At 47.9% G+C, this 22,615-nt stretch overlaps 1 protein-coding gene across 10 annotated transcripts in view; it reads left to right on the plus strand.

The window, feature by feature from the left end:
* MTMR3 (myotubularin related protein 3) overlaps positions 1 to 22,615 on the plus strand; it is a 193,862-nt gene that overhangs the window by 28,063 nt on the left and 143,184 nt on the right. The window lies entirely within an intron of this gene.

Below are 22,615 nucleotides of genomic sequence, written 5' to 3' on the forward strand. Positions count from 1 at the left end.
GCAAGCCTGGGAGGAAGGAGGAATGCGGTGTGCTGGAGGAAGAGGCGGGGCCAGGGTGGGAATTTGGGGAGGGATCCAATGGGGCAGTGACGGGGTGGGGCCAGAGCAGGGATTTGGGCAGGGATCCAATGGGGGAAGAAGAGGGCGGGGCTGGGGGGGGGCAAGAGCCCCTCCAGGCTCTGCCTGTGCCGGAGTGGAGGGCAAAATTGCTTGTTTGTCCAGTGTCCTGACCGAACATCGGTTGGGATGCAGGACAAACAAGCAAATATCGGGATAGTCCAGATAAAATCGGGATGTTTGGTCACCCTAATGTCTCCAACAAGTTAGACAGACAGAATGCCACTTCACATCTTCTCTGCTTAAACATCTGTTTAAATTCCAAGCTGTATTTCTGACTTCAATTTGTTGAGCAGTTTTGCTTCCACCTAGGGTTACCTGTGAAACTTCCTTGTCCAACTGAAAAATAGTGGATTTTTTTGGGTGTGAAGTGGGAACAACTGGAAAAAGGTTTTTAAAGTTGAATCACATTTGATTGAACTTTAAATATATTTTTTCAGACATAAAGGTACTCAGTCCAAAATGAAAACCTTGGAATTCTGAAATAAAAGAATATATATAAGCAATATAGGCCTACTTATCTTTCCCCCCTTTAGATAAGTATGCATTTTAGCAACTTGCTTGATTTTTCCCCCCATGGCTATTACAAAATCTTGTCTGGAGTAAACTTCTTTTGGAAAAGTGACTTAAGTCACTTTTGAACATGGGACATACTAACGTAAGTTAAGCATGGTCTGCACTACAAATTTAGGTGAATAGGAGCTGCCTTATGTCAACCTAATAATGTATGCATCTATACTACCAGGGCCCTTCCACCAACCTAACTTGCCTGTAACATCAACTTAATTACTCCACCTCCGTGAAAGGTGTAGCACTTAATTCGATGTTGGTGAGTCGACAAGCAGTGTAGATGCAGTGTTGTGTAAGTCAACTATATTGGCCTCCAGGAGGTGTCCCACAATGCTCTGCTGTGACCACTCTGGAGATGGTTTTCAACTCTGTTGCACCACAGCCAGGTATACAGGGAAACAGCCCCTTCGCTATTAAAGCCCAGGGAACTTTTGAATTCCCATATCCTGTTTGATCAGTGTAGAGAACTCGCCACCCCACCTGATCCTGGCAACTCAACTCAACTCCCCAAATGTGCTCCATCCTAGAGTACACAAGAGATGGTGGACCTTTTTGCCTGCGGGGAGAACAATCTGTGCAGACACAACTCTGATCCAGCAGAAGAAACATAGACATCTACAAAAAGGTTGAGCAGGGCATGGGGGAGAAGGGCTACAGGAGGGACACGCAGTAGGGCCGTGTGAAAATCAAAACACCAGCAAGAGTACCAGAAGACAAGCAAGGCGAACAGTCAGTCTGGTTCTGTACCACAGACCTGCCACTTCTCCAATGAGCTGCATGCGATTCTCAAGAGCGATTCCCACCACTACCCCCAAATGCAGCATGGATACATCCCAGAAGTCTGAGTCCCAGGCCACCTCAGGCAACAATGATGTGGACATTCTGGAGGAGGAGGAGAATGGGGGACAGGCAAGCGGTGGATCTATTCTCCCCAAGAGCCAGGAGCTATTTTTAACCCCGGACATCAGCAGGTCCCAGGACAACGTGGTGACTGAGCATGATTCTGGGGAAAGCACCTCTGCTGAGCATGCAATTTCAATTAAACTGTAGGGATTATGTGCACTTATATTTTGTTTAATCTGAAAAATAAGTGAGGTGCAGTGGGTATCTGCTTCCCAGTGGTTGCTCCAACTATGCATAGGGTGCCCCCTGGAAAAGGTTGTTTATCTGCACAGGGATGGCCATGGAATCATCCATGGAGATCTCTAGGAAACTTTCATGGAGGTACTCTGCAATCCTTTTAGAAGGTTTCTGGGGAGGGCTGCCTTTTTTCTTCCACCATGGTAGGACACTTTCCCATGCTACTCCAGTATTAACTCGGCAGGCATCATTGCGTTGCACAGCACAGCAGCATAAAGACCAGATCTGTATACAGAGGCATGCAGCATCTACTCCCTTGGTGCCTCTGTTACCCTCAGGAGGTCGATATCACATAGGGTCACCTAGGAGAAATGGAGGAAGCTTTCATTACAAGTGCTCGTACTGCAAACAATAGAGCATGTGATTCACTGCCCATGGTGAGTTTCAGGACCCGCAACCACACTTTCCCCAATATGCCAGTGATTTGGTTGGCAGGGATCGGCGTTTACCTCAGATTCTGCAAGCCCAGGATGACTACTACCAGCAGCATTAATGAGGTAGGGGATGTGCTTCCTGTGTTCTCTTGTGGCTACAATCCTCCTGGAGCTGCTCTGACAAAGACAGCAGCTTGGGAGGCTTAACGCTGGTCCCTGGTCTCAAAGCAATATCCATGTTGCTAGGCGGAGGGAGCACTGTCTACCTGTAGTTCTGACACTGGTTTGCTACAAGTTGCAGCACAAGGTCTGTCGCCCATGTTGCAGGGCCATAGTCACAATAGCTGGAACAGCAAACCTGTTTACTGAATAGCTAGGGATTCTGCATATGTTCGGCTTGCACTTCAATGTAATAAGGGGTGTGGTGTGGCTTGATTGATTTTATTTTAAATGACTAGCAACCTTGGGCTAGACTTGGCCTTTAGTGCATCCTCCACACTGGTGGATAGGCTTTTGCAGATTAGAAGGTGGAAAAAGAGGACATCTCATGACATGTTCAGTGAGATAATAAATGCCTCTGGGACAGCTGAGACAGAGCTAAGAGCCTGGAGGATTTCCTTGTCTGAAAACTGGATGTGGAGAGCATCCCAGGAACATGAGCATGCCACGCACGATGAGATGCTGTGGATTATGAAGGACCAATCAGACCTATTGAGGCATCTGGCTGAGCTTCAAGAAAAGTAGCTTGAGGCTAGACTCTGTCTGCAGTCCCTGCAGAACTGCTTGCAAGCTTCGCCCTGTTCCTAATCCCACTCCCCCAAATTTTCTGGGGGGAGCGTTCAGTGTCCCTTCCAGTCAGTACTGTGGGAGGATACCAAGAACAAAGGTCGGCCGTTCAATGATGTTTGGTAAAGACAGTAGTACTTTCACAGGCAAGCTGCCTTGGTTTCTCTCCTCCTAATTTTATTACACTTTGCCCAAGATTAAATTATTTTCCTGTTTTCAGTTTGGGTGTGTGTGCACGAGCAATAGAAGTAAATGTTTTGAGAATTAAATGCTCTTTATTCCAATCATGGGACTTAGTGGGAGGTACAGGGAAACTGATGCAATGGAAGGGATGGTATGTGGCTCATTACTGAAACCGGTTTTCATTTTCTTCCAGAGATGTAGAGCTCCTTGCTGGGCTCTTCTTATTGCCCTGGTATCAGGTTGGCAGCTAATTTTGAGCAGCCAATCTGCTTCCACACCCCACCCTTGTGGAAGCTTCTCTCCCTTTGCCTCACAGATAGTACGGAATGTGCAGCGATAACAATGGGAATATTGCTTTTACTGAGGTCTAACCTAGTAAGAAACTCTGCCAGTGACCCTTTAAACATCCAAAAGCTTTTTCTATCACCATTCTGCACTTACTCAGCCTGTTGAACCGCTCCTTTCTGCTGTCCAGGTGGCCGCTGTACGGCTTCATGAGCCATGGGAGCAAGGGGTAGCCTGGGTCTCCCAGGATCACTACAGGCATTTCAACATCATCAATGGTTATTTTGCGATCTGGAAAGAAAGTGTATGATTGCCGCTTTCTGAACAGATGTGTGGTTCTAAAGATACACATCATGCACCTTTCCTGGCTATTCCATGGTGATGCTGAAACTCCCCGTGATCCACCAGAACTTGCAAAACCATTGAAAAGTATCCTTTATGGTTTGCCTACTCTTTTTTGCCAGGTGATCTGGTGCCAAGATAGGGATATTACATGCCTTATATGGCCCGAACGCAGTTAGGGAACCCCATCGTGGCAAAACCTTCCACTGTCCTGCATGTTGCCCAAAGTTGGTACCCTTTTAAGCAGAAGTCAATTAATGGTCCTGCATACAGCTTCTACTGTGGATTTACCAACTCTGAATTGATTTCCCACTGACCAGTACCAGTCTGGGTTGTAAGCTTCCACAGAGGGATTTGCCACTTGCTTCTCTACTGTCAGAGGAGCTCTCACTTTAGTGTTGCTGTTCTTCAGGGCTGGGGGAAGCTCTACACAACGTTCCTGGAAAGTGGCCTGCATTCAAAAGTTCTGCAGTCAGGTTTCAGTGTATATATTCTGAAATAAATTTTTAGGAAGGATGGATTTTCAAAATCAGTATGAAATTATCAGTGACTGTTCTTTTAGAAAACTTTTAAAATTCTGATCTATTTGAAGAACCTTACTTGTCTCCCAAGACAAAACTGTTTCTGAGCATCTGCATACCAAGCTCAATCCTGGAAGTGAATGTTGTGCCTAAATCAAAACCCCCATGACATCCAGAGGTAGCTGTTAGGGGGCTTATTCCTTCACCCTCTCACTTCCCTGGTCCTTCTCACATGAACAGAGAGCAACACCTGAAGTCCAAAGGTGCAAACAATTGGATGTTTATTGGGGTGAACTTCCAGTAAGCATGATTCCAGTTTTCTTCCTTAGGGTATGGCTACACTTGAGAGTTGCAGCGCTGGTGGAGGCTTTCCAGCGCTGCAATTAGTAACTGTCCACACCTGCAGGGCACATGCAGCGCTGCAACTCCCTGGCTGCAGCGCTGGCCGTACACCTGGGTCTGCTTGGGGAATAAGCATTGCAGCGCTGGTTCTGCAGCACTGGTCGTAAAGTGTGGCCACACACCAGTGCTGTTATTGGCCTCCAGGGTATTAAGAGATATCCCAGAATGCTTTTAACTAAATTATTCCCTTTGTTTTGTTGTGAACGCAGCTCGGGCTCCGGGAGCTGCTTATCTAAAAAAACAAACACAGCTCCTGTTTGCTGTGATCAATCTGTGAACAATCAAATGAGAGATCCCCCTCCCTGCATGATTCACAGGGGTTGAGTGTTTTGCTTTTTGCTTGACCGTTGGCAGCTGCTTATCTAGTCTGCAGGCTTTTGCAGTTAGAGTAAGGGGTCGGAAAAAGTTTCTGATTTTGCAAGTCAGGGAGCCAATACACAGTGTTGGCTCCAAAAATCCTCCACCCCTCTCTCTCTCCCCTGCTCCCTGTCACACTCCACTCCACCCCACCCCCCTCTTTTGAAAAGCACGTTGCTGCCACTTGAACGCTGGGATAGCTGCCCATAATGCATCACTCCCAACAGCGCTGGTGTGTGGCCACACTGCAGCGCTGGTAGCTGTGAGTGTGGCCACACACCAGCGCTGTCCCTGCACAGCTGGACGACCAGCGCTGTAACTCCCAGCGCTGCAACTCTCAAGTGTAGCCATGCCCTTAGTGTCCCCCTTCCCAGCTCTGACACCACAGAGCCTTGCCTGTGTCCATGATTCTGTTCCCATTTCCCCCTTTAGCAAAATATGGTCCCTGTTCCCAATTTCCCCCCCTCCTTTCTGATTATATAGTAAAACTTGAATTCTGCTTAGCTATACCTTAACCAATCATTTTACTGAAATTTAACTAACCAATCCTAACATATTGTAACATGGTTATTTAACCAATTATATCCAACCACCTTAATTAGTTTACACCCAGCAAAATTAATTATACAGCAGACAGAAACAATCACAGAACCAGACAGAGACCATGCAAATAAACATACAAAACAATACAGAAGTGAGGATTTTACAACTACATCTATTCAGACATAAGGGTTTTCCAGCTGTGTCTATTGATAAGTGAGTTCTTACCAGACAGGATGCTATCAAACTAAGTTTCCTTTTACATCTGCTAGGCTCTTCCCTTTCTCTGGAGGTGATAGGTTGGATTACCTTCCTAACAGCCCCAGATTGCCTTATTTCAGTATGACTAAACAGGGCCTCAGACTGTCACAGTAAGAGAAGGCCATTACACAGACAGTGATTTTTGATTCTTTCTTTTATATATCTATAACTAGCTAAGTAATAAGAATACACCTAAATTCTTGAAGTATAGGCCTTTGCAGACAGGCCTGAATATCTATATCCTAACAGTAGCTATGAAACAAGATCTAGACATGATATTCATCAGTAGATGAATGGGTTATATCTGTCAAATACTCACGTGTTTCCATGCTGCCTGTCTGTTTTTTTTTTCTTGTTCTTCAAGTGATTGCTCCTATGCATTCCAGTTAGGTGTGCGCACCGTGTGCACGGCTCGTCGGAAGATTTTTACCCTAGCAACACTCGGCGGGTCGGCTGGGCGCCCCCTGGAGTGGCGCAGCTATAGCGCCGAATATATACCCCAGCCGACCCGTCCGCTCCTCAGTTCCTTCTTTCCGCCCGTGACGGTCGTTGGAACAGCTCCTTTGACCTCCACAGCCCTAGCTTCTCTCAGATTTCTTCGTTGTAATTATTGTATATAGTTAGTTAGAGTAGTTTACTAGTTAGTTAGTTAGGGGAAATTGGGGGGCCTAGCCCTTCTTTTCCCGAACCGGTGCGGGCTCATGCCCAAGGCACCGGGATTCAAGCCCTGCTCGGACTGTCAATGGCCCATGCCGATAGGAGACCCTCACACCTCCTGCCTGCAGTGTTTGGGAGAGTCTCATCGTGCAGATAAGTGCCCTATTTGCAAGTCGTTTAAGCCGAGGACAAGGAAAGAGAGTTTCGTTTAAAGCAGCTCTTGATGGAGTCGGCACTAAGCCCTGCGGTGCCGACCTCAGCCGCTCCGCAGTCCCCTTTCAGTACGGAGCGCCCCAGCGGTTCCTGGCCGGTCTGGTACAGAGACTGTGAAAACCCAGCAACTGGCACCCCGGCACCGCTCCCTCTCTCCTGCGAGGAAGTGTAAGCCGGCGCAGATGGCCACCAAGGCATCTGCACCAGGTCTGCTGGCCCAGCCTCCGGCGCCGACTCCGCCGGCACCCAAGACAGGCGCTGTACTGTCGACTCCGGCACCGCAAGAGCCGTTGAGTCCGGTACCGCCTTGCTCCCTGGCACAAACCGTGGTCGAGCTGCCTCTCCCGTCGACTCCCGAAACTTTTTCGCCGGCGAGAGAGCTGATAGCACTCACCAAGCCACAGCGCATCTAGCCCCCGGCACCGCCGGTGCGGGCTGTGAAGTCAGTGGGTAAGCCGGCTATCATGCGGCCTCCTTCCCCTGACGGACGAGAGAGACGGTACTCCAGGTCCCGATCCCAGTCCCGGAGACGCTCTCAGTCACGCCGATCCAGATCTCGGCGCCGGTCGCAGTCCCGGTACCGCTCGCCATCACGGTACCAGTCGCACTCCCAGAGACTATCCCGGTCCCGCTCTCCTGACCGGCGGTATCGACGCAGATCCGGCTCTCGGTACCGCTCCCGGTACCGTTCATCCCGCAGCCGCTCCCACCGCCGGGAATCGAGATTCAGGTCGACCTCCCGGCACCGGCACGGTCGATGGTCCCGATCTCGCTCCCGGCACCGTGATGACTGGTACCGTTCCCCGGTACCATCCAGAGACAGACCGGCAGCGTCGGTGGCACAATCCCACAGTGTTTCCGCCCCGCCGTGGCCTTCGCGTCAGCCGTCTGTCTCCTCGCAAGCAGATAGTGTAGCCGATCCGCGCGCTGATCCTCAAGGCCAGGACCAGGGTCCCCCCCAATGGGGCTTCTGGACCTATCATGAGGCGCAAGGGGTACCCCCCTCTGAGGGGCCCAGAACTTCCGTCCACACAGCGCCTGAGGCTACAGTCAGCAGACCTCCTCCCTCATCAGTGGTAGAGGACCCTCAGCCGCCTGTTGTTGCCGAGCATCCCCCAATCACGGAGGCTGCACAGGACATTGACGAGCCACCACCGGACACCCTAGTCCCGGGCCTGTCATCGTCTTCCTCGCCAGATGAGGCGGTGGCGGGCGCGTCGTCATCGGGCCCTCCCCCGATTGACCTCCGTGCCCACCAGGACTTGCTTCGGCGGGTGGCAGAGAACATTAACCTGCCTGTTGAGGAGGTGGCAGAGGATGATGACCCCGTGGTCAGCATAATCGGGGCGGAGGCGCCTCTTCGGGTGGCTTTGCCTTTTATTCGCACTATCCAAAGAAACGCAGATACTATTCGGCAGTCACCGGCTTCCACCCCCCCACGGCTCGGGGGGTGGAACGGAAGTACTCGGTCCCCTCCAGAGGCTGAGTGTCTGTACACACACCCAGCTCTGGACTCGCTGGTCGTGCAGTCCGTTAATGACCGTGACAGCCAGCTCCGGTGCCAAAATCTAAAGAGGCCCGGCGCATGGATCTTTTGGGACGGAAAGTCTATTCAGCCGGTGGTCTCCAACTGAGGATTGCCAACCAGCAGGCTCTCCTCAGTAGATACACCCATGACACCTTGCTCTCTCTCTCAAAGTTCACTGAGCTGGTGCCGTCAGACTCCTGTCCTGAATTCAAGGGCCTTCTTGAGGAGGGTAAAAAAGCCTCCCGATCGGCACTCCAAGCCTCTCTGGACTCCGCGGATTCATGAGCCAGGACCTTGGCCTCTGGGGTAACCATGAGGAGGATTTCATGGCTGCAGGCCTCCACGTTACCACCGGAAATCCAACACACTCTCCAGGACTTACCGTTTGACACCAAGGGTCTGTTTTCCGAGAAAACAGACTCAAGGCTGCAGACCCTCAAAGATGGCCGGGTCACTATCCGCTCCCTGGGAATGCATACGCCAGTTACCCAGCGGAGATCCTTCAGGACACAACCATACCGCCTGTTCAACCAGACCAGGCCGCGCCACAATAATAGGCGCAGGGGCAGGGTGAATCGGCCCCAAGCACCCTCCCCGGGACCTAAACAAAACTTTTGAGGGTACGCCCGAGGGCGACCCACCAGTTTTATTTACCGGATCCTTCCCTGTTATTTTCCAACCGTCTTTCCCACTTCCTGCTGGCGTGGTCCCAGATAACAGACAACTGGGTGCTCCGCACGGTGCAGTTTGGTTACCGACTCCAATTTGTTTCGCCCTCTCCCTCTTCAGGGACCCCTCTCATGAGCAGTTCCTCTTACAAGAGGTCGAGACTCTGTTTGGGTGCCATAGAGGAGGTGCCGGAAGGCATGCGAGGCAGGGGATTTTACTCCCATTATTTCCTGATCCCCAAAGGCGAAGGGAGGTCTGCGGCCAATCCTCGACCTCCGAGAGCTCAACAGATTTCTGGTCAAGCTCAAGTTCCGCATGGTAACCCTGGGGACCATTATCCCCTCCCTGGATCCGGGAGACTGGTTTGCTGCCCTCGACATGAGGGACGCATACTTTCATATCGCGATTTACCCCCCTCATCGACGCTATCTGCGCTTCGTCGTCAACAGTATACACTACCAGTTCACGGTGCTCCTCTTCGGCCTCTCAACGGCACCGAGGGTCTTCGCCAAGTGCATGGCAGTGGTGGCTGCGGCCCTTCGCCGTCGTCGCATACATGTTTACCCGTATCTCAACGACTGGCTGATCCGCGGACCTTCCCGCCAACTGGTAACAAGTCAAATGGCCGAGATCCTAGGCCTGTTCCAAAGGCTAGGCCTCATGATCAACGCCGAGAAGTCTACCTTAGCTCCAACACAAAGGGTGGAGTTCATTGGTGCGGTCCTGGATTCCAATTTAGCCAGGGGCCTGCCTCCCTCTACCTCGGCACCAGACTTTGGCTTCCCTTGTCCGAGACCTACAGTCCTTTCCGACTACGACGGTGCGGTCCTGCCTCTGCCTCCTTGGCCACATGGCGGCATGCACATTCGTGACCATGTACACGAGGCTGCATCTTCGCCCCTTTCAAACTTGGCTGGCATCGGTGTACCGCCCGCACCGCGACTCCATAGATATGGTGGTCACAGTCCCGAGATCAACCTTCGAACCGCTCAACTGGTGGCTGAACCCAGAGGTAGTGTGTGCCACAGTTCCATTCCGCCCACCCCACCCATCTGTCACACTGACCACGGATACTTTGCCATTGGGGTGGGGTGCACACCTCAACAACCTGCATACCCAGGGTATATGGTCACCTCGAGAGCTCTCCCTTCATATCAATGTCAGGGAGCTGCGGGCGATTCGCTTGGCGTGTCAAACCTTCCACGCCCATCTCCAAGGGCGCTGCGTGGCCATTTTCACGGACATCACGATGGCGATGTTTTACGTGAACAGGCCGGGGGGCTCGTTCCTCCCTGCTTTGCACGGAGGCGATGCACCTTTGGGACTTCTGTATAACCCACTCTATTCACCTGGTAGCATCATTTCTTCCAGGAGTGCAGAACACGTTGGCCGACCATCTCAGCAGGTCATTCCTCTCTCACGAGTGGTCATTTCACCCAGATGTTATCCACACAGTTTTTTCCAGAGGTGGGGTGTTCCCCAAATAGACCTGTTTGCCTCCAAAGAGAACAGGAAATGTCACCAGTTCTGTTCTTACCAGGGTCACTCACAGGGCTCCCTATCGGACGCATTCCTCCACTCCTGGACGGGTCACCTGCTGTATGCCTTCCCTCCGTTCCCCCTCATACACCGGGTGCTACTCAAGCTCCGGAGGGACAGGGCCCGCCTCATACTCGTCGCTCCGGCCTGGCCGAGACAGCACTGGTACACCCTGCTGTTCGACCTCTCAGTGCGGGATCCCATTCCCCTCCCCTTATGGCCGGACCTGATAACACAGGACTTCGGCGGGCTTCGCCACCCGGACCTGCAGTCCCTCCATCTTACAGCTTGGTTCCTATGTGGCTGACCCGAGCGGAGCGTGACTGCTCTGCGGCGGTGCAGCAAGTCCTGATGGAAAGCAGAAAGCCTTCCACTCGATCGACCTACCTCGCGAAGTGGAAGCGTTTCGCACTCTGGTGCGATCAGAAGGGTCTCAATCCTTTCGCAGTCCCTATTCCTACGATCCTGGACTACCTCTGGTCTCTCAAGGAGCAAGGTCTTGCGGTCTCCTCCTTGAAGGTGCACCTGGCGGCAATTTCTGCCTTTCGACCTGGCGTAGGAGAACGGTCCATCTTTTCCAATCGGATGGTTTTCCGCTTCCTTAAGGGACTAGATCGCTTGTACCCGCCGATACGGCGTCCTACACCCTCCTGGGATTTGAACTTAGTTCTAGCCAAGCTTATGGGAGCCCCCTTTGAGCCCTTGGCCACGTGTTCCCTTCTCTATTTGTCATGGAAAACGGCCTTTCTCGTCGCTATAACATCAGCAAGACGAGTTTCCGAGCTTCACGCCCTAACGGCTGGTCCACCATATACCATCTTCCATGCGGACAAGGTACAGCTTCGGCCACACCCGGCCTTCCTCCCTAAGGTGGTGTCGGCCTTCCATGTGAACCAGGACATTTTCCTCCCGGTTTTTTTCCCGAAGCCGCACGCCTCACATCGTGAACAACAGCTTCACAGCCTCAACGTCCACAGGGCCCTCGCGTTTTACATAGAGCGAACGAAACCCTTCCGGCGTTCGCCCCAGCTATTCGTAGCGGTTGCCGATCTCATGAAGGGCAAGCTGGTCTCCTCTCAGAGGATCTCCTCCTGGGTGACGGCATGTATCCGGACATGCTACGAGCTTGCTTACGTGCCAGCTAGCTGTCTCACCGCTCACTCTACGAGAGCGCAAGCTTCTTCTGCCGCCTTCCTGGCCCATGTCCCCATCCAGGACATCTGTCGGGCGGCTACCTAGTCTTTGGTCCACACCTTTGCTGCCCACTACACGTTGGTGCAACAATCTAGAGACGATGCGGCCTTCGGCTCAGCAGTCTTACACTCTGCCACGTCTCACTCCGACTCCACCGCCTAGATAAGGCTTGGGAATCACCTAACTGGAATGCATAGGAGCAATCACTCGAAGAAAAGACGGTTACTCACTGTTGTAACTGTTCGAGATGTGTTGCTCATATCCATTCCAGACCCGCCCTCCTTCCCCACTGTCGGAGTATCCGGCAAGAAGGAACTGAGGAGCGGACGGGTCGGCTGGGGTATATATTCGGCACTATAGTGGCGCCACTCCAGGGGGTGCCCAGCCGACCCGCCGAGTGTTGCTAGGGTAAAAATCTTCCGACGAGCTATGCACGTGGCGCGCGCACACCTAACTGGAATGGATAGGAGCAACACATCTTGAAGAACAACAGTTACAACGGTGAGTAACCGTCTTTCTAATTAACCTTTAAAAAAAATAAAAAAAAAAAAAAAAGAAAACAGGCTACGGGGGAGGGGGCGAGCCTCCCGGGCCAGGAGCTCAAGGGCTGGGCAGGAGCGTTCTATGGGCTGGATGTGGCCTACAGGCCGTAGTTTGCCCACCTCTGACTTAGGGGAAAGCTAGATATGTTTTATTGTTTTGAGTTCTTTTTCTCTGAACTGTTTTTGTTCTAAACAAATACTGTACTTTAAGGAGGCTGCCTGGTCACTGTATAAACCACTGACAAGAATTTCAGGGTATCAGCTTGTTAGGCGTGCTAAAGAGATTACAGATTAGTACCAGGAGTCTACTACCTAGAACGGTGGTCCCCAAATTGTGGGATGCGCCCCTGTAGGGAGACATGGAGGAATGTTAGGATGGGTGTGGTGGGGCCCTGGCTAGCCCCCAGGGTGGGTGGGGAGGGAGCACCACCTAGCCCTGTTCTGTCCACAGGTCCGCCCTGCTTCCAGCCCCAGCTGCGGTTCCTGCCATTGCCTTGGCTCCTGGCCCAGGGCCTTTGCCTCAGCTCTGAACCCCAATGTTGGCCTGCCTCTGGCCCCAGCTGCAGCTCCGGGCCCCCGAGGTCCCAGCCCCAGGCTCTGACCATGGCCCACTCCTGGCCCTGCTCCGAGTCCTGGCTCCTGGGCAAGGAGGGCTGGGGGTAGAGACAGACATATTCTGTTACGGGTAAGGGAAAGTGTGACAGAAACAGTTTGGGGACCACTGATCTGGACCACTGATCTAGACCCTGATCTGAGAGTGGGGAGAATTCCACCCAGAGCTAGATGACGATTAGAGGCCTGAGACCAGAAGGCGGGAAGGGTGCATTCAACGAAACCAGGAGGGGTCAGAGGTGCAATTAGGTTGGTAACTGTGATTCTTGGTATCACTCTTTTTGTAATTCTATACCAAGTTTAAAGTGGTTAAGATACTCAGAACTCTAATATTATACGGATTCTTAATTTTACCTCTGTGCTTTTTTAATATGTTGCTCTATGTTGGGGCAAGAGAATGATAGTTTATGATTTTAGCCTGGGATTTTTAAAGGCACTTTACTTCAGTGATATTTGGGGACTTAACTCTCTCAGTCTCCTTTGAAAGTTCAAGCCCTAAACACTAATTCTGGAATGTGTCTTTTGTTTAAAACTCTGCTATGAAATTCAATAAAAATAAAAATCCCTAGGTAGTCAATGTACCTTGTTAAAGAAATCCTGCAACTCTTGTTCTGTTTTTGAAATAATTTTTTTTTAATGGAGATATCCTATCTCCTAGAACTGGAAGGGACCTTGAAAGGTCATTGAGTCCAGCCCCCTGCCTCCACTAGCAGGACCAAGTACTGATTTTTTGCCCCAGATCCTTATGTGGCCCCCCTCAAGGATTGAACTCACAACCCTGGGTTTAGCAGGCCAATACTCAAACCACTGAGCTATCCCCCCCAAAGGAGTGTAATGGTGCATTCAAGTGAACAATAACTTTTGTGTGTATGTGTTTTGTGAGCGAGAGGAGGGGAAGTCAATAAGAAAACAAGTCATTTAAAAAAAAAATTACTTGGTGTTAGGATTACAGTGGGTGCTTTTATAAAATAAAACATTAACAAGCTTCAGTGGACTGCTTTGTAAACCCTTTAACCTTTCATAAATACCAAGTAATTGGGCTACATGCAGAAAAGAGGGTGGTTTGAGATAATTCACCTTCCGCCACAAAAGTATATGATGTGTGTTAAGGTTGGTTTAGTGGTTACAGACTGTGTGTGATCTAGTTAGATGAGGATTCCTGTGCCTGCCCCCAGGCTCTTCACCCCTTTTTCATAGCCATGCAGTCTGCTGCTCCCCCATACAGCCCCAGTCCAGGCTTTAAGCAGTACGAAGGGCCTTCACCTGGTCTTTTGCACCACAAATGAATTTTAGGGTATGACCAGAGTACCCGCCAGATCGGTGGGTAGCGATCGATCTATCGGGGATCGATATATCGTGTCTCGTCTAGACGCAAAATATTGATCCCTGAACGAGCTCCCATCGACCCCGGAACTCCACCAGGGTGAGTGGCGGAAGCGGAGTCGACGGGGGAGCCGTCGATCCCGTGCTGTGAGGACAAGAGGTAAGTCGAAATAAGATATGTCGACTTCAGCTATGCTATTCCTGTAGCTGAAGTTGCGTATCTTACATCGACACCCCCCCCCCCCCCTTCAGTGTAGACCTGGCCTTAGTTGTGGAGAAATTTAAAATACCTTAATATCTGTATTAAAAAAACTAGTTTTTAATCCAGTAAATGTTTGTCATTGAAATGTAGTATATGATTTAATACCTGTACTATTCTTGAGACATGTGAGTAATAAGAATGTAGTTTGCCATAGTTGTCCTGGATGTTAATCCTTGTTTATTTTAGGGCTTGGGTATGTGGTGTGGCAATGCGCACTAAAAATTCCCCAGTGTGTTAATGTAGCAATAGACAAGCTGTCATTAAATGACTGTAAAAAATCTTATGTATGTTCATCCCCCTAAAGTGTCATTCATGATCTTCTTAGAAGCCACTGAATGAAATGCAAGTTAATGAATAACACAGTAGAAATTGTTTCATTATACCCATGATGGAAAAGAGCCATCTAATTCTTGGATATGATGTCAGACTTGAGAGTCAGACAATTAGAAACTTACTCATGCTTCCGCTGCTCAAACAGCTGCCACTCTGGTGGCATTCCCAGGGCAAGCTGCTCAGCCTGCATTGACAGTTCAACCCAGGCTGCCAGAGTTTTAGCACAAAGCTGCTTTGGTGTCTCTTTTAAGAAGAGTTAAGAGGAATGCACAGAAGTATTGTTCAGAAACTTGAAGGAAGTTGGCATCAAAGAGGGAAGGGAGCCATCTGTAGTGCAACAGGGAGGGTTGTATAAGCAGGTCATGCCTGTGAAAGTTTTAACATGGATCAAGCAAGAATAATGCCACTTTTTTCAATTATTAGTTATTCCATCATGATTTTTATAGTGTTAGGAGGCAAAGATAAAAAGCTGTCCCCCAAATCCACCCTCAAAATGTCCTATCTTTTTCATAATAGTACGACCTGTCTACACTCTTTTTTTTCACCAGTAGTCGAAGATAGATGTTTTTAATCTCAAATTCGTTTTTAAAGAGGTGAGAAGCTTGAAGTATGCACATCTTTTTCTCAGCAGACTCTAACTTGAAACAGATATTATAGGTGGATTCGATAGCAGTACATATTGTTAAGGCTGACTGACATTTTCCATTATAAGTCTCTGTTTTCACTTGCTTACAACTTGTCAGAAATTGAGTTGTTCAGGCTGCAATTTTCAAAGTTGGGTGACTGCCTCAGGTGGATTATATAAAAAATAAGGGTTCAGCAAATGTGGTCTAGCCATTATGAGAACGAAGTTAGGAAAAAATGTTACAAAATTCTTACAATTGTGTTGGGACACTCTAATCTAGTGCCCCTGTGCTTGGGAGCAGAGATTCAAAATTTGGCAGAGAAACGCCTTTTGTCATTCCTGAGAAAATCTACCCAAATTTTGTCTGAATTGTTAGCCTCTGAAAATTTTCATATGCGTGTGCTCAGTATAAGTTTTAGAGACTAGCAGCAAAACTATCCAAATATTCCCTCTTCACTGAGCATGTTTCACCCCCCAAGAGGTTACTGGACATGCCCCAGCCTGGGGCATTTTCTGCAAATGCTCATCCTAGATGAGGGCGAACACTGTACTGCCAGGCACCAGAACTGAGATCAAGGAGACTGTATCTCCTGTCCTGTCAGTACTTCCTTAGCTAGTGCTCGTGCAGTATTTGAGGAGAAGGATGCTGCCTGATTGTCGTGCAGGAGTGGAGAGGGGACAGATTGGTGATGGGACAGGAATAGCAGGGGGTGGGAACAAGGATGGGGACAGGAGCAGAAACTGAACAAATCTGGCTGGGGAAATAGAAGCAAAGGAGGATAGACACTGGGAAAGGGAGGTAGGAACAGACGGGATATGAAGGGGTGAGAGGGTTTATATAAACACTCTTCTCCAGAATCTGGAATAGAACTCAGGGTTCTTGAGTCTCTGTATTCCTCTGCTGTTAGCAAATATTTGTGAAACCCACTGTCAAAGTATATGTCTCATCTTCCTTTAGTGGCTGACCCACAAGGAGTATATCAACCTCCTCCTTCTCCTATGGCTTGTGTGTTAGTGGCCTGTGCTGTAATGGAAAAAAAAAGATAAATTCATTTTTAAAAACTACATAAAAAGAATATTAAAGTTGCAAAATTGAGTATTCAAAAATTAGGAATGCCAGAATTATAGTTGCTCGTACAAATTTAATTTCAGCCCCCTTATGTGTTTGCATTATAATACAGCTGTTAATTACATGATTGATTTTCCACAGAACCTCTGCCTTTTTGAGTGCACAGGATGGGTTGTGTTCAGGGATTGAATCCAGGTCATGTAGTGAATGAGGCTGTCGTCTGTAGGACCACTGCCTTATTTGTTGTGGAAACAGGAAATTATGAAGTGATGGAGAGAGGGTTGGTCTTGGCTCACGGCTAAAGCATGTGATTGTCAACCTGAAGAACTGGAATCTATCCTTGCCTCTGCCATAAAGTTCCTATATGATGCTGGCCTAGTCATTTTACATAAAATTTTTCCACCGATGACCACTGTGTGTTCCTCATTTTCTGGGTGCCCAGCTAGAGACACCTGAGCATGATTTGCAGAAGTACTGAGCATTCAGATCTCTGGGAGCTGTGCTTTTAACATTAAAGTGTTGCAAAAATGTGAAGTACTCTGAAAAAACCTAAATAGGTTGATTTGGGCACCCAAAATTAGTGAACAGTTGAGACAATTATTCTCTATATATCTTAATTTCCTGTCTTAAAATGGGGATAGTACCATCATTTTACCTCAGAGATGTCGCAAAGATAAATTCATTAACATTTTTGAAGCACAATGGGGCTAAGGTGGTGAGCATCAGATGAAGCTCATGAGGAAATATCTTTTATTCAGTGCAGAGTTTGAATAGTGTGAAGTAATTAAGACATGGGTTCACACATTGGATGAAGATAGAAAGAAATAGCTTCTGGTTCAGTTGAGCACTGTCCATCCAGTGCACTGAGTGAGGCAGGGGTCCTGTGGGAAAAATGGTATGTGATCATTAAATATTTTAGGCATACACACAAGATGGCTGAATTAAAAGTTGTACAGGCAACCTTAATTTCTGCCATTCCTAACTTTTTGAAAGCTTGACTTCATAACTTTAGTATTCTTTAATTTTTTTAATGTACATAAAACAAATTGAATTAATCTGGAGATGTGTATTATGGTGAGTCGTTGCAGTCTCATTAATATACAGATCTCATGGACTTCTCATGCAGTCAGCTTTGTGCCTCCCTCTGTGTATATTTGCTTCTATTGTGATAGTACCCATAACACCAACTTGTTGTCCAAAAATGCATCACAAAAGCATGTCCGCCCAACCCTGGATCCTTTCCTGTGCAGCAGGTTCTACATGTTAGTGTTCAGATTTGTTGAGCTTCTGTCTATCAGGAAGTGAAATCTGGAAGCAGTGAGTAGGCCTCTGTGTCATGTCTTTCCCAGTAGATCTGATACCCTTGATGCTGAAATGGTAGCAGGAAGAAATGAATACATTGTTTACTAATTGTAATGCTATATTGAGATTGAACATAAAAATTGCTGGTAGCAGAAGTGCTAGTCTATCATTTAAACCAGGGGTCTCAAACTCAGTTTACCTTAGGGCCAGTGCCAGTCCTGAAAGCCTCTGTGGGCCAATAATGTCACTGAAGATGGTGTTCATGCCACCTCCCGGCCCATTTCCCGCCCTTTTCCCTTGCTCCCTTGTCCTCATACCACCCCTGCTGACTCTGCCCGGCGACTAGTGACGCTGCCTCTGCCCGGCAACTAGTGATTGTATCTTTGTCTCTCATCCCCAGCCAATGGGAGCTAGCATGCTGCCTTCGGCACGTGTGCCATAGGTTGCCTACCCCATCTTAATGCAAAATTGTGGCAATGTCTCACTGTATGATCTTTAAACGGACTTTTTGTCCTCATTATTTCATATAAACAGGGTCTGAATTTGGTTTCCAGTGCCATGTCTGTATCATTCGATAAACAAGATGAAATACAACAAGATGTCACATTGCAAATGCATATAAAACATAAGACCAAATGCTGCTGACTAAGGGTCTTATGCTGCCACCAGTGAAGTCAGTAGTTCGCTGTATTATGAATGGTAAGAATGGTGTCCCTAGCCTCTGTTCGTCAGAGGATGGAGATGGATGGCAGGAGAGAGATCACTTGATCATTGCCTGTTAGGTTCACTCCCTCAGGGGCACCTGGCATTGGCCACTGTCGGTAGACAGATACTGGGCTAGATGGACCTTTGGTCTGACCCGGTACGGCCTTTCTTATGTTCTTATGTAATCTTCACCAGCAGCAAACCATTAATTGTAATACCATTTTTTGTCAGTTTTACCCAAAAATGGAATAAAATTGATGAATGTTGGGAGGATGGCTGTAAATGTTTAATCTGTAGCTTTAATATATAGAAAATTCTCATTTTGATTTATCTTATGATGAAATCCAGAAGCATGATGAGTGCCTGCCAGAAATGAGGTAGAGGCTATGTATTCTGCCCTAAAGAGTGGTCTCTGTTGGACTAGTGAGGGAATTTGATTCCATAGTTGAGGATTTTCCACTTATAAAGCTTTGCCTTGATTCTCAGATACTTAAATCTGAGCATTTTAAACTTATCCTAGACTAATTTTAGCTGCCATGATAATACCTCGTGTGGTGAAGTGGAGAGGTCGTTTCTCAGATAGTTGTGACTTAAATCATAGTTTTGCAGATAAAAAACAAAGCCTTGATTGCACCCATAAGTGAATAAGAATCCACTTATTAAGAATAAGAATCCAGTCTTAGGAGTTGGAGGATTCATGTAATATGCTGTCTGTGCATAACAAGCAGCCATATTCTGCACTTTAAATTAATGTTTTATCAGAAAAATAAACCTCACTGTTTCTTGATCCATGTTAATCTTTAAAATGTACACAGTCAATTTAAATTTGGACCAGAATTTCTTTGGTTTAATAAAAAAATCCAATAGAAATATTTTCAATTAAAAAAAATAGACATATTTTCTTGTAATGTTGGTAACAAACATTGAAGCACTAACAACCTGAGAGTTAAATTCACTGTGAACAGTGAAACTGACTTTGATTTTTGTTGTCCCAAGTGAGTGGCAAATGTACACAAAGAACATAAATAGGGAAAAGTAAATGGGATTTAAAAAATTTGTTCACTTTTAATTATCTGATGTGTTGCATAGGCAAAGAAATTGTTTTATTTATTTATTATTGTTAAATTGACAGTGCCAGTTTAAAGTGACCTTCAGTATAAGCTTGGCATTATGGCCAGACCTGCACTATTTTGCTGGTATTCTGTTCCATCTAGCTGATGCTCGTTTCCACAGCTGTGCTCTAAAATAATATACACATTAATTAAAATACTACTAGCCATGGGTCAAGAGGCATATGAAGGGTGAATCCCTACCAGTGAGGACCAGAGACTGTCCTAATGAGATGTCGTGGTGGGCATGTGCTATGTATAGACCACTGTATCAGAAGGATGAGGTAGATGAGGCTTTCTTCGGACAACTAACTGAAGTTTCCAGATCATAGGCTCTGGCTCTAATGAGGGACTTCAATCACCCTGACATCTGCTGGGAGAGCAATACAGCGGTGCACAGACAATCCAGGAAATTTCTGGAGAGTGTTGGGGACAACTTCCTGGTACAAGTGCTGGAGGAACTGACTAGGGGCCGTGCTCCTCTTGACCTGCTGCTTACAAACAAGGAAGAATTGGTAGAGAGAGTAGAAGTGAGTGGCAACCTAGGCAGCAGTGACCATGAGATGGTTGAGTTCAGGATCCTGACAAAAGGAAGAAAGGAGAGTAGCAAAATACGGGCCCTGGACTTCAGAAAAGCAGACTTGGACTCCCTTAGGGAACTGATGGGCAGGATCCCCTGGGAGGCTAATACAAGGGGGAAAGGAGTCCAGGAGAGCTGGCTGTATTTTAAGGAAGCCTTATTGAGGGTGCAGGAACAAACCATCCTGATGTGCAGAAAGAATGGCAAATATGGCAGGTGACCAGCTTGGCTTAAGAGTGAAATCTTCAATAAGCTTAAACTCAAAAAGGAAGCTTACAAGAGGTGGAAATTTGGACAGATGACTAGGGAGGAATATAAAAATATTGCTAGAGCATTCAGGGGTGTAACCAGGAAGGCCAAGGTACAATTAGAGTTGCAGCTAGCAAGGGATGTGAAGAGTAACCAGAAGGATTTCTACAGGTATATTAGCAAAAAGGTCAGGGAAAGTGTGGGACCCTTGCTGAATGGAGGAGGCAGATGATGTAGAAAAAGCTGAAGTACTTAATGCTTTTTTTTTTTTGCCTCGATCTTCACAGACAAGGTCAGCTCCCAGACTGCTGCACTGGGCAACACAGTATGAGTAGAAGGTGACCAGCCCTCAGCAGTGAAAGAACAGGCTAAGGACTATTTAGAAAAGCTGGAATGCATCCAAGGGTGCTGAGGGAGTTGTCTGATATGATTGCAGAGCCATTGGCTATTATCTTTGAAAACTCGTGGTGATAGGGGGAGGTCCCGGACGATTGGAAAAAGGCAAATATATTGCCCATATTTAAAAAGGGAAGAAATAGAACCCAGGGAAATACAGACTGGTCAGCCTCACTTCAGTCCCCAGCGAAATCATGGAGCAAGTCCTCAAGGAATCAATTTTGAAGCACTTGAAGGAGAGGAAGGTGATCAGGAACAGTCAGCATGGATTCACCAAGGACAAGTCACGCCTGACCAACCTGATTGTCTTCTATTGTGAGATAACTGGCTCTATGGATATTGGGAAAGCGGTGAATGATATATCTTGACTTTAGCAAAGCTTTTGATATGGTCTCCCACAGTATTCTTGCCAGCAAGTTAAAGTATGGATTGGATGAATGGACCATAAGGTGGATAGAAAGCTGGCTAGATTGTTAGGCTCAACAGGTAGTTATCAACAGCTTGATGTCTAGTTGGCAGCCGGTATCAAGCGGAGTGCCCCAGGGGTCGTCCTGGGGCTGGTTTTGTTCAACATCTTCATTAATGATCTGGATGATGGGATGAATTGCACCCTCAGCAAGTTTGCCGATGACACGAAGCTGCGGGGAGAGGTAGATACGCTGGAGGGTAGGATAGGGTCCAGAGTGACCTAGACAAATTGGAGGATTGGGCCAAAAGAAATCTGAGGTTCAACAAGGACAAGTGCAAAGTCCTACACTTAAGAAGGAAGAATCCCATGCACTGCTACAGGCTGGGGACCGACTGGCTAAGCAGCAGTTCTGCAGAAAAGGACCTGGGGATTACAGTGGACGAGAATCATAAATCATAGACTATCAGGGTTGGAAGGGACCTCAGGATCTAGTCCAACCCTCTGCTCAAAGCAGGACCAGTTCCCAACTAAGAGAAGCTGGATATGAATCAGCAGTGTGCCCTTGATAGGATAACTGATTTAGTCAATAGGTCAATAACGTGCCACAATGGTAATTAGTACAAAGGGTCAATGATAGGATATTGTTAGCCTTTTTCCAGAGGGTCTGGCTGGAGAGTCTTGCCCGCATGCTCGGGGTTCAGCTGATCGCCATATTTGGGGTCAGGAAGGAATTTTCCTCCAGGGTACATTGGCAGTGGCCCTGGAGGTTTTTCGCCTTCCTCCGAAGCATGGGGCAGGGATCGCTTGCTGGTGGATTATCTGCTACTAGAAGTCTTTAAATCATGATTTGGAGCATTCAACAGCAGAGTCAAGGGAGAGAATTATTTCAGGAGTGGGTGGATCGGCTTATGTGGCCTGCATCTTGCAGGAGGTCAGACTAGATGATCGTAATGGTCCCTTCTGATCTTGAATTCTATGATTCTATGAAGTTGCAGTGGGGGAGGTCTAGGTTGGGCATTAGGAAACACTATTTCACTAGGAGGGTGGTGAAGCACTGGAATGAGTTACCTAGGGAGGTGGAATCTCCATCCTTACAGGTTTTTAAGGCCCGGCTTGATAAAGCCTTTTCTGGGATGATTTAGTTGGTGTTGGTCCTGCTTTTGAGCAGGGGATTGGACTAGATGACCTCCTTAGGTCTCTTCTATGATTCTCTGAGAAGTCACCTCCGCAGACTCAGCTGCTGTGGTGAGCAGGGGGATTCTTACCAGAAGGGATTGTAAAATTTATCAGACACTTACAAACTGAGAGATACAAAATATAAAAATGGGGATGGATGCAGTGCTTCAGCAACAAAATTCAGCATTTGGCACTGTAGTGAATATCCCAGTTACCCTGCCACCATCTACTGGGAAAGGGGCTAG

Source organism: Mauremys reevesii, linkage group 18 (assembly GCF_016161935.1).
Source record: "Mauremys reevesii isolate NIE-2019 linkage group 18, ASM1616193v1, whole genome shotgun sequence".
NCBI lineage: Eukaryota > Metazoa > Chordata > Testudines > Geoemydidae > Mauremys > Mauremys reevesii.